Source organism: Manis javanica, chromosome X (genome assembly GCF_040802235.1).
Source record: "Manis javanica isolate MJ-LG chromosome X, MJ_LKY, whole genome shotgun sequence".
Lineage (NCBI taxonomy): Eukaryota > Metazoa > Chordata > Mammalia > Pholidota > Manidae > Manis > Manis javanica.
The window spans coordinates 43,203,888-43,214,952 of record NC_133174.1 but is presented as its reverse complement, the minus strand read 5'-3'; the positions used below and the strand labels follow the sequence as shown (position 1 = coordinate 43,214,952).

The 11,065-nt window shown below is 39.1% G+C and overlaps 1 long non-coding RNA gene across 1 annotated transcript; it reads right to left on the bottom strand.

The window, feature by feature from the left end:
- Positions 1-1,835: 1,835 nt before the first annotated feature.
- On the bottom strand, positions 1,836-9,969 carry LOC140847314 (uncharacterized). Its single transcript, XR_012127266.1, has 3 exons — positions 9,724-9,969; positions 8,133-8,167; positions 1,836-6,979 (listed from the first exon to the last, which is right to left on the bottom strand). It is a non-coding gene; the product is annotated as an uncharacterized lncRNA (long non-coding RNA).
- Between the last annotated feature and the right edge of the window lie 1,096 nt (positions 9,970-11,065).

The window sequence follows — 11,065 nt, the reverse complement described above, 5'->3', positions numbered from 1 at the left end:
GGGGAGGATGGGTGGGAAGGCAGGGATAAGGGGGAAAAGGGGGCATTACGATTAGCACACATAATGTAGGGGTGGGGCAAGGGGAAGGCAGAATTACACAGAGAAGACCAGTAGTGGTTCTATAGCATCTTACTACACCTTTGGACAGTGACTGTAATGGGGTATGTGGTGGGGACTTGATAATTGGGGGAATCTAGTAACCATAATGTTGCTCATGTAATTGTACATTAATGATACCAAAATTTTTTTAAAAAGTGGGCAGAGGATCTGAACAGACACTTCTCCAAAGAAGAAATTCAGATGGTCAACAGGCACATGAAAAGATGCTCCACATCACTAATCATCAGGGAAATTCAAATTAAAACCATAATGAAATATCACCTCACACCAGTTAGGATGGCGACCATCCAAAAGACAAGGAACACAAATGCTGGTGTGGATGCGGAGAAAGGGGATCCCTCCTACACTGCTGGTGGGAATGTAAATTAGTTCAACTATTGTGGAAAGCAATATGGAGGTCCCTCAAAAAATGAAAATTAGAAATACCATTTGACCCAGGAATTCCACTCCCAGGAATTTACCCAAATAAAACAAGATCACAGATTCAAAAAGACAGATGCCCCCCTATGTTTATCACAGCACTATTTACACTAGCCAAGACATGGAAGCAATCTAATTGTCCATCAATAGGTAAATGGATAAACAAGATGGCATACATATACACAATGGAATATTATTCACCCATAAGAAGAAAACAAATCCTGCCATTTGTGACAGCATGGATGGAGCTAGAGAGCATTATGGTCAGTGAAATGAGCCAGGCAGAGAAAGACAAGAACCAAATAATTTTACTGATCTGTGGAGTATAACAGCAAAGAAAAACTGAAGGAACAAAACAGCAGCAGACTCACAGAACCAAGAAGGGAATAGTGGTTACCAAAGGGAAGGGGTAGGGGAGGGTGGGTGTGGAGGGAAGAAGAAGGGGATTAAGGGGCATTATGATTAGCACACATAATGTAGGGGGACACAGGGAAGGCTGTATAGCTCAGAGTAGACAAGTAGTGACTCCATAGCATCTTACTACGCTGATTGTCAGTGACTGTAATAGGGTATATGGTGGAGACTTCGTAATAGGGGGTAATGTAGTAATCATAATGTTGCTCATGTGAAACCTTCCTAAGAGTGTATAACAATGATAACTTAATTTAAAAAAACATTAAAAAGTGCATTAACAGAGGTAAGAGTAGGAAATGATAATGATACTTAACATTTGTATAATACAGTCTAATTTGCAAAGGTTCTTCATATCAATTGTCACATTTAATCCTCACAGAAATACTGTGAGTTACAGCTTACCATTTCACAGATTTTAAAAACTGAGTTTTGGAAAACTGAAGTGACTTGCTGGTAAACGGCACATGCAGGACTTGAACCTGCATATATTGCAAAGATCCACCCTTCTTAGAAAGTTTGCCTACCCAGTCTCACCAGCACTAACAGCTTGCCATGCCCTCCTGATAAATATGATTTAAAGCTCCTTCCTTCAGAACTGTTCTACATCTCCATAAGGAGTTTGAGACACAGCCTGAATTATCCCGTGCACTCAGTAGTCTTCTTTGGGAAAGCCCAGTCTTTCTCCTGAGAGCAGCTGAGTTGCCTATGTCAAATCTGGCTGGATGAACATGTACAAGTCACTGTAAGTCTCATTTCATCTCATGGGGCAATTATGACGATGAAGTGCGACAATGCATGCCAAACTTTCAGCACAGTGCAGACAACAGTGACAACAGTCATTGTCAGACTATGTGATCAGTCATGTTTCATTTAAGAAAGTATAACACATATGCACAGCACATTCCCATCCATGCACATGTGTATGCACACACACACAACATGCGCTTCACACAAATTCCAGAGACTTACTGGGTGGGGATTAGCCAGCTGTTTACTTTAAAATAATTTGTCAAGTTATACTTTTATATTTCATGCATTTTTCTGTATGTGTGTTATATTTCACCAAAAAAAAGGTTTTTAAAAAGTTCTGTTGTTTCCAATTGACAAAGTAAAATATGTACTGTGGAGACTGCTTGAAGTATCAAAATGTAATAAATTGTTATAAGACAGTATTTTTAAATTATGTAAAAGTAACCAGTTGTCTTTATTTTCTCTGGAACATGTCATAAGTGACAAGGTGTTCATTTGAGACAGGAACCATGGGTGTAGTCAGAGTAGGGTGAGGGCCTCCAGAAAAAGCAAGGCAGGATATTTGCAGTCAGAGCAATGTAACTACATGCAAGGAAACCCCCTACCAAACTCTGTATTAAACATTAAGCTCTAGAGTCATTCTTCAGTGAGAGCAGTTAATATACCCCAGATAAAGAAGAGTAGCACATGTTTTTATTATGCTAATCATTTATAATCATGTGTAAAATTCACCTTAGCATGCTAAAAGGCCCGCCCAGGCCTATGTGCTGTCTTTCCTCCTTCAGGTGATTTTGCAAACTGGTCAACTAATTTAGCAACTAGGCTCAGGCATAAACAATACAGTAAAAGGCAAGAAGGATTCCACCTTAAAGATAAGATTTACGTTTTAATACCCAAGAAATTAAGACGTTAGAAATTCTTAACTTACTCTTTAGCAAACAATACCTCAGCCCACCTTGGGGGCTGAGCAGGTGGACTTGCTTCATATGCCCCCAGACCAAGATGCTGGTGTCTCAGGGAGAAATCAGCAGAGCAGGAGGTTACTTGTGTTAATTCTAAATATCCTGGGACCACTTAATAAGTCCACACCCCTAAGCTTTTTTTCTTGTTCTCGAAAAATCCTCAACTGCCTATAAAAACCCCTAGACAATGCACCACTATGGACTCTTGTCCCCTCCTGGTGTGAACTGGGAGCTCTGTCCTTTCACTTTATCTCTAAATAAAAGCCTGGACCTTACTCTCCTACCTTGAGTGTTTGTGAAGCTCATTCTTCGGCTTCGTGAACAAGAACCCCGGCATCATATTAACTCTGAAAGCCCCACATAAGGGCCAGCTTTTCCCCTACCAAATGAAGGCAGTCATCTCCAGCAGACCCACAAGGGTTGGTTTGGGGTGCAAATCTCTGAAAACAAATTTGTGTGTGTGTTGCTGTCCTCTACGAGCCTGCTGACATTATCTGAAGCCAAACAACTAATTAGATGCAGTGCTGCAAAGGAAAAACACCCAGGAATGGTCATCTCACCCCTCTTTTGCAACGTACTCAGGACTAGTTGAGAAAATAAGAATGATGGTAGAGCTACTTCATTATTTGTTATTGAATATTTATTTGTATTAACCAACGACAATTCATTGAGAATGGCTAGTGAAAAAGAATCTGATTGCTAAAGAGTAGCAATACAAAATCCTGCTGCAGATTCAAACTATGGCTCTTCCAATTAAAAATCAGGAATTATTATTTTCATTCATCCTATTCTCTCTCTCTCTCTTCCATTCCCTGTGCATACCTCCAAGTATCACCTGCTGCTTCCTCTACTTTGAACACTGTCCTCCATTCTCACCCCACCTCATATATGACTAAACTCTCCTCTTCCTCTATGCCTGATGACACTTCCAAGAAGACTACCCAGGGCTACTACTTGATGCCACTCCTCTATACTCCCATTGCAGTCTGTACTCTTCCTTTCATAGTCCTAATCACACTAGATTGTAATGGCTTCTTTATGGTCATCCTCACCATGGTAGTTCCAGCATCTATCACAGTTTCTGGCACATAGTGGGTCTCAATGAATGCTGTTTAATGAGTAAATAAAATAAAATTGATTTATATGAAGGCTTCCCCTCCTCTCCCAATGAGAACAAATTGTTCTTTCCATGTTTTACAGCAGTTCTTTACCAACCTCTATTCTAGACTGTCTTATGTTAAAACTAGTTGTGTACTGGACATCTTCCCTCATGGTGTTTAGTGCTTCCAGAGGGCAAGGGATTAACCTTATTTATCTTTGTATTTTCCCTGGTACCTATCTTTTCCTTATTTGTACAAAGTAGACCTCAATAAATGATGTTTGTTGAATTGAATTGAATTTCTCTGCACTCTAGCCCCACTGTCACCCAGTTAATGATTAGTAATGATTGGTTCATGATATGTAAACAAAAACTTAACTGCACTAGAGAAATTGCTATTTAAAAAGAACAGGTTAGTGAATGTTTGAAAGAACAATAAAGAAAGAATTTATAACGTGAATAATTTCCTCCTAGTTTATCTGATTTGTAAATCTGAGATTTCATAAACAGGGTTTAGATAGTATTTTTTCTGCAAGCATAAACATACTCTTGTGGTTACTTTAAATTTTACAATTTTACTGTTTTTTCTCCTTGGGTTGTATATCTATAAATTAGGTAGGGCCATTATTTATTTTAGAAAACTAGTTGAAAAGACACTGAGCTATCATGTGCACACATATGCACATACACAGCCCTGTATGGAAAAAGTATTGTAAATTAGAAAGACTTTTTTGGCTTTAGTTCTAACCTGAGAGGGTGCCAGTTAACAGAGATGAGAGGAAACATGACACTTTTGCAAGCCACTAATCTAAACTCAAGGCATGCATATTCAGTCTGTTAAATTTGTTGCTTATATTGCATACTTGTCTGGTCACAACTTTAAAAATTAAATGGATTATTGCCATCTCTACTACAATGGACTCTCAGTTTATACTCTTTTCCTTGCATAATCCATTTTCTACACAGCTTGCCAGAGTGTTCTCATAAAAACACAAATCATATCATGTATGTACACTGCTTAGAACTCTCCAATGACTTTGCATCACATGGGAACAGAAATTCAAACTCCTATCTCAGCCTAGCAGGCCCTAGATAACTCAATCTCCACTTACCTCTTTAACGATTCTCTACCTTGCTCCAATTTCTTTCAATTCCTTGAATAAGCCAAGCTATTCCCAGCTTAGAGACTGCAAATAATGTTCCCCTTGCCTGCAATGCTCTTTTTTTTAGATATTTCCAGGCATAGTTCCTTCTCCTCTTTATGGCCTCATATCAAATATCATTCCCTGACTACTCTGTTTAAAGTAACCCTCCACCCGAACATTGGTGACTTTCTAAATCATTATCTTAGTAGCACTTATCACCATCAAACATCATTATCTTATTTTTATACTTGGTTATTACATGTGCTGCGGGTCTCAGATCGGGCACGCCGGAGAAGGAGTAAGGAAACAGGTCCTCACAGAAAAGTAGATTATAAAAAGGGAGACTTTATTTTAGCCGGCCGGCATCTGCCAAGGAGCAAGCTCTCCAAGTGCAGCCCTGAGCCCCTGTTACAACATCCTTTTAAGCATTTTTATCGCATCCTGCTTAGTTTTTGCAACTTTTCCGCCTTCGCCTAAATTCAGCTAGCTGTATTCCTTGTTTAATGCTCAGGGGGCTAAAGCATCCTGTTTTGCCCACCTGCTGCAGGAAATATATGATACTGCTGGTCTCTAACAAAGCAATGTATAGAAGCAAAAATAGCATGGAGTTAGTTGAACATACTGTTTCTCATGGCATTTATATCTTTTCCTTTAGTTTCTCAGGAGTTCGTACGTGACTAGGGTCTGGGGCTAACTTTACAGAGAGCTTTGTGTCCTGTTTTAATGTCTGAAACTGCTTCAGCCCCTCACATTTCCCCCTCTCCTTGTAACAGAGTCAAACCATTGACTCTTCAGTTTTTTGTGTTTTTTTTGTTTTGTTTTTTTTAAGCTTGGTAACGTTCTCTAATGAAAAGTAGCTTCACTGCCACTAGTCTCTTCTGAATATAACTCATGAGGCAATTCATAACACAGGGCCCTATAGTAACTATAAGCAGAAGGAGAGTGAAGGTACCTGCAAGGGCTGTCAGGAGGGTCATTAGCCAAGGGGACCATGAGAACAGGCCTTGATACCAGTTTGCTGTTGCTTTCTTCTGAACCTCTTTTTCTTTGAGGTTCGGTCTCATTATAGCTAGGGTATCTTGAATAATGCCTGATTTGTTTGCATGGAAGCAGCAGGTTTCACCTAATGCCATGCAAAGTCCTCCTTGTTTCATGAAGAGGCAGTCCAGCCCTCTCTTGTTCTGCAAGACTGCTTCTGCTAGGGAGTCTACAGCGGACTCTAACTAATGGACCGAGCTCTCTAACATCCTTAGATCTTTATCTACTTGTTTTCTGAGCACTTTGAAATTGGCATCATTTACAACAAAAGAAGCAGTCCCTACTGCTACTGATCCTGCTATTCTCAGCCCAACTAGGAGGGGCACTAAGATGGGGCTGCTCTTTTTGTTCTAAGGGAATATACTAAGCCCGTATGTTCCCTACTACCTTCCCCATTATAGAGGTAAACTTGAGGGAGGACGTGAACCAAAATACAGAGCTCGAGTACCCTTGGTTCCCCTACACCAGCTGTTATTAATTGCTCAGACAAACAAGGGGTTAATCCTCTGGTACAAGCAAACTATGTGGCAGATGGGCTGTTTACAGTGAAGTCACGGTTATGTTGAGATACCTTGAGGAACACTCAAACATTCCAGGCCAAGTTGCTCCTGGCCTTTTGACCTTTAACTGTTTTCACTGAAGATGTCTATATTCCTAGTCTGGTATCTTTATGCTAGAGAATTAGTGTGACCTTGACTTTGCATAATGCTGAACACAGAGTTTCAATAGGGACTTTACATTGTTACATTGCTTTGACTGCAAATATCTTGCCATCCTTTTTCCGGAGGCCCTCACTCTAGTCTGTCTGAGCCCATGGTCCCTGACTCCCTCTACATTTCCCCCTCTACAGACAGAGACTCTAGCTGCTGCTAGGGAAAGGGGGCGACGACCACTCTGACTGCTTCATGCTGAGAAGGGGTGCAGTAAAGGGTGCAGTTAGGTCTCCATCAGTGGTCAGTTGTGAGGGCCTCAGAAGATAGGCACTTCTATTCCAGGTTCCATTTATATTACTATTTGTAGTTTTACGGCTTCTAGGCAAGATAGAACAAATTGTATTATTAGGTTAAATAGCAATATCTGGAGTTGAATTTTCTATTCTGGAAGGACAAACTTAATGAGATTAAGAATGCATGGTTGAATATAAGAACTAGAAATAGTAAAAGTTTAACTGAAATCATGGGAGAAAACTAACACATTTGGAGAATTATAGATATTTGGGGGAAACTAGAATTCTGGATCTAGTTTATGTCTCAATGACTAGTATTAGTATTTAGTATAGATAAAGGCTGCATTATTGAAACAACACTTTTCTTTAACATCACTGTCATTTTTATTAGAAGTAATCAGATTAAGAAAATAATTAACACTTGGCTTGAGAATTTGCATAAGTGCATCAAGAAGAGCAATTGATTACATAGGCTTTTTTAAATGTGATTTGCTGGAACTTTTTATAAGGAGTTTCAGATAGAATTTTTAAAGGCCTCTTGAGGCCAGAAAGCCAAGCCAGACTCGCCATCAGGTTTTGCCTGCAGTACCTGTAGATGTGGGTGAATTCTTCTCTTCTTGAGGTCTCCAAGACATCCTGAGGTTCCTGCACCTACCAGGAAGTGACTTTCCTTACTCACCTGGTAAGGCTGCTGGGAACCTTGTAAGCAAGATACCAGGCCAGTTCTTCCAAGGGGCTTTGTTGGCTTTATAAAGTCAACCTGTTCCATAAAGCTGTCTGTTCACATCTGAGTCTACACACGTGTCTCTCAGGTATAACATTCCAGTCAAAGCCTTGGTAATATAACCAGTGCTTTTAATTGGTCCTCTTACAAGAAAAGCAGATTCTTATTGAACTTATGCAAATAAACATACTGCCATGAAATATAAAAATAGTCACTGAGAGTTTTTAAATTCTGGATGGATCAGGTAGGGAGAAAGATAAAGTTTCAATTCTGCTTATAAAGACAGTCATCTACTAAACTGTTGTCAACTTAAGAGAAAAGCTTAAAACACTTTAACAGCAACATTTGAAACAAAAAGCCACAAAATCATCTTCCCTAGTTTACTTAATCCTATGTAACCAATACCTGTTCTGCTGAAATCTAGTTCTTTACTACTGTAGGAGTAATAAAACAGTGACTATACATGACAAAAGACTTACAAATGACAATGGTTAAAGATCTGATGAGTGCTTACTGTAAGACAGTTGACATAAAGAAATTCGGATATTTCTGTAACAAAAAACATTCAGTAACAAAGTTTAGCATCATTCTCTTTGACAGTGTTTTCCAGGTAATTAAGCAGGTAATTATATATCAGATAAATAAGCTAAATTAGCCAAATGCTTTCCCCAATGGGAAAAAAAAATTCCTCTGACATGTTCCAGGGGCCATCTGGAACATATCAGAGTTAACTAGAGGTAAAAGCACCTTTTTGAATTTGATTTTGGGAAGTTGTCAGAAGAAAGTTTCTTTGGCACTTGCTTAAATAGTATTATAGGTTGCCATGAAGCAATACTTATCCATTTAACCAGAATGACAACAAAATACCTCAAAGACAACTACAGAAGGTTACAGTTTTTAGCAAAGCTTTTAGTCCTTTTAATATTAAGATCTCATTTTCTTAAATACTCAGACAACTCACTGAGACTTTAAGCATGAGAAACTGCTTTGATAAAACAATTGGAGAACTCTTTGCAATCTTTCAACATTAAGAGTAGACTGTTTAAGAAAACTTTGTCCTTGTAACTGAAAACAAAATTCTAATTTTGCTGTATACTTGATATCAAGACTTATTTGCTTTAATTTTATATAGCATGACCATATCAATTCTTCCTCTTTAAATAAACAGCTGTACTTTAGAATAAAGTTACATTCTTTTATCAAAAGACACATTCTTTAGCATGCAGAAATGTTTTCCTTATCACTTTAAGTAGTTTTATTAGAACCTAAAACCAATAGGAACCTTAATTTTCAGTGTACACTGAAAAGTAGGCTATTGTAAACTGTTACACTAGCATTCTTTAGATTGACAAATTTATGAACACATTTTATAATTTCTGGAACCACGTGCTTTGCAGCACAGTCTCACTAAGCACAAAATATGTCTAAACTTAGCAAAACTTTAAGGGTTTAGGTTACTACAAAAATTCTTAGGTTGTTTGTAGGTATATACAGTGTAACACGCTGTAACACAATTATTATTAAGATGTTCACGTGCTATACTTACTTTATTCATTCCTAACAACTATGCTAGATTACTTACAAAACCTTTACTGAATATTAGACAAAGTCAAGCCTCTAAGCTTTTTATTCTTGAAAGATTTAGCAGATAACATCAACTTAAATGACTTTAGGTAAACCTAGGCAGCTGATAACCACAAGGACATGTCCATTTCAGTTTAACTTAAATGTAGCATTAATGCTTAATATATTTTATTAGAATTTTCTGGAAGTTTTAGAATGCCCAATTTTCACAAGCGCTTGCTTTAAATCAATTTTTATTAATACCATCCGGAAGTAGAAAAATATTTTTCATTTACACACTTAGACACACAAACATACAGATTGAGATGTAATGACTACAGTTAACAATACTTCTGATAAAAGAACATATAAAAGACACACTATACCTCTTGTGCATGCCAGGTGACCACCACAGAGAACCAGACAGATGGGGAGGGCGACGTCTGGCCTCTGCCCCTGACTCGGGGAGTAATGCTGTGTCCAGCCTCCCCGTTGAGTCAAATGAGCACTCAAACCAGAACCAGAACCAGAACCAGACTCACCTCCGGAGGATTTCCAGATGGCTCCTTAGAAACTGACAGTTGAGGACCCGCTGATACCCGTGGGCCAATGGGTGGTCAGCGATCTCAAGGTCTCAAAAGAACTGCTCAATGATCATGCCTGATCCCGGACGAGCCCTCAAATGTTGTGGGTCTCAGATCGGGCACGCTGGAGCAGGAGTAAGGAAACAGGTCCTCACAGAAAAGTAGATTATAAAAAGGGAGCTTTTATTTTAGCCGGCCAGCATCTGCCAAGGAGCAAGCTCTCCAAGTGCAGCCCCAAGCCCTTGTTACAACATCCTTTTAAGCATTTTTATCGCATCCTGCTTAGTTTTTGCAACTTTTCCGTCTTCGCCTAAATTCAGCTAGCTGTATTCCTTGTTTAATGCTCAGGGGGCTTAATCATCCTGTTTTGCCCACCTGCTGCAGGAAACATGTGATACTGCTGGTCTCTAACAAAGCAATGTATAGAAGCAAAAATAGCCTGGAGTTAGTTGAACATCCTGTTTCTCATGGCATTAATATATTTTCCTTTAGTTTCTCAGAAGTTGGTACGTGACTAGGGTCTGGGGCTAACTTTACAGAGAGCTTTGTGTCCTGTTTTAATGTCTGAAACTGCTTCAGCCCCTCACACATGTATTCCTCTTTAAGAAAATAAGTTCTATTAAAGCAAAGACCTTATACACTGCTGTATTATCAACAGCTAGAATAGTGTCTCATACAGAGTAAGTGCTTAATATTCATGAAACAAATTATTTCAAAAATCATTTGGGATCTTTTCCAGTACTGACTTAGTTCAAAGTCTTGCCTGGGGCTGAGCAATTCAATCTGATTTCATTTAAGTTATTTCATCAAGCATTTGCTTGTTTTATTCATTCACCTCTGATTCTCCAGAACCTAGGAACAATGCCTGGCACATAATAGATGCTTAACTAACAATGGTTAAATTAAGAAATAGATTGTGCACCTACTATGTTCAAAACTGAAATAAGGACAGTCACTGAGAAAGGGGGCCACAATAATGAGGGAAGCAGCCCAGGATCTACTTTTTGACTGCCAACAGGCCAAAGACAGGGGCATGGCCTGGTCTCAAAGGTTACCTTGCAATAGAAAGGTTAGGAAGGAATCTATTTTACACATTTTCCTTAGGCCAAATAAGAGCTATAAGGAAGATGAACAAAGAGAGGCATTTATTTCTCCTTTCCACAACAGGGTGTGGATCTCCAAACTGCTTGTAGGATAGGCGTTGGGGAAGGGTCTCTCCATCAATCTTGTTCCTACCCATGCTCACTGATGGAGGAGTGTAGCACAGCACCAGTTTCCCAGTAAGGTGATCCCTTGGGAC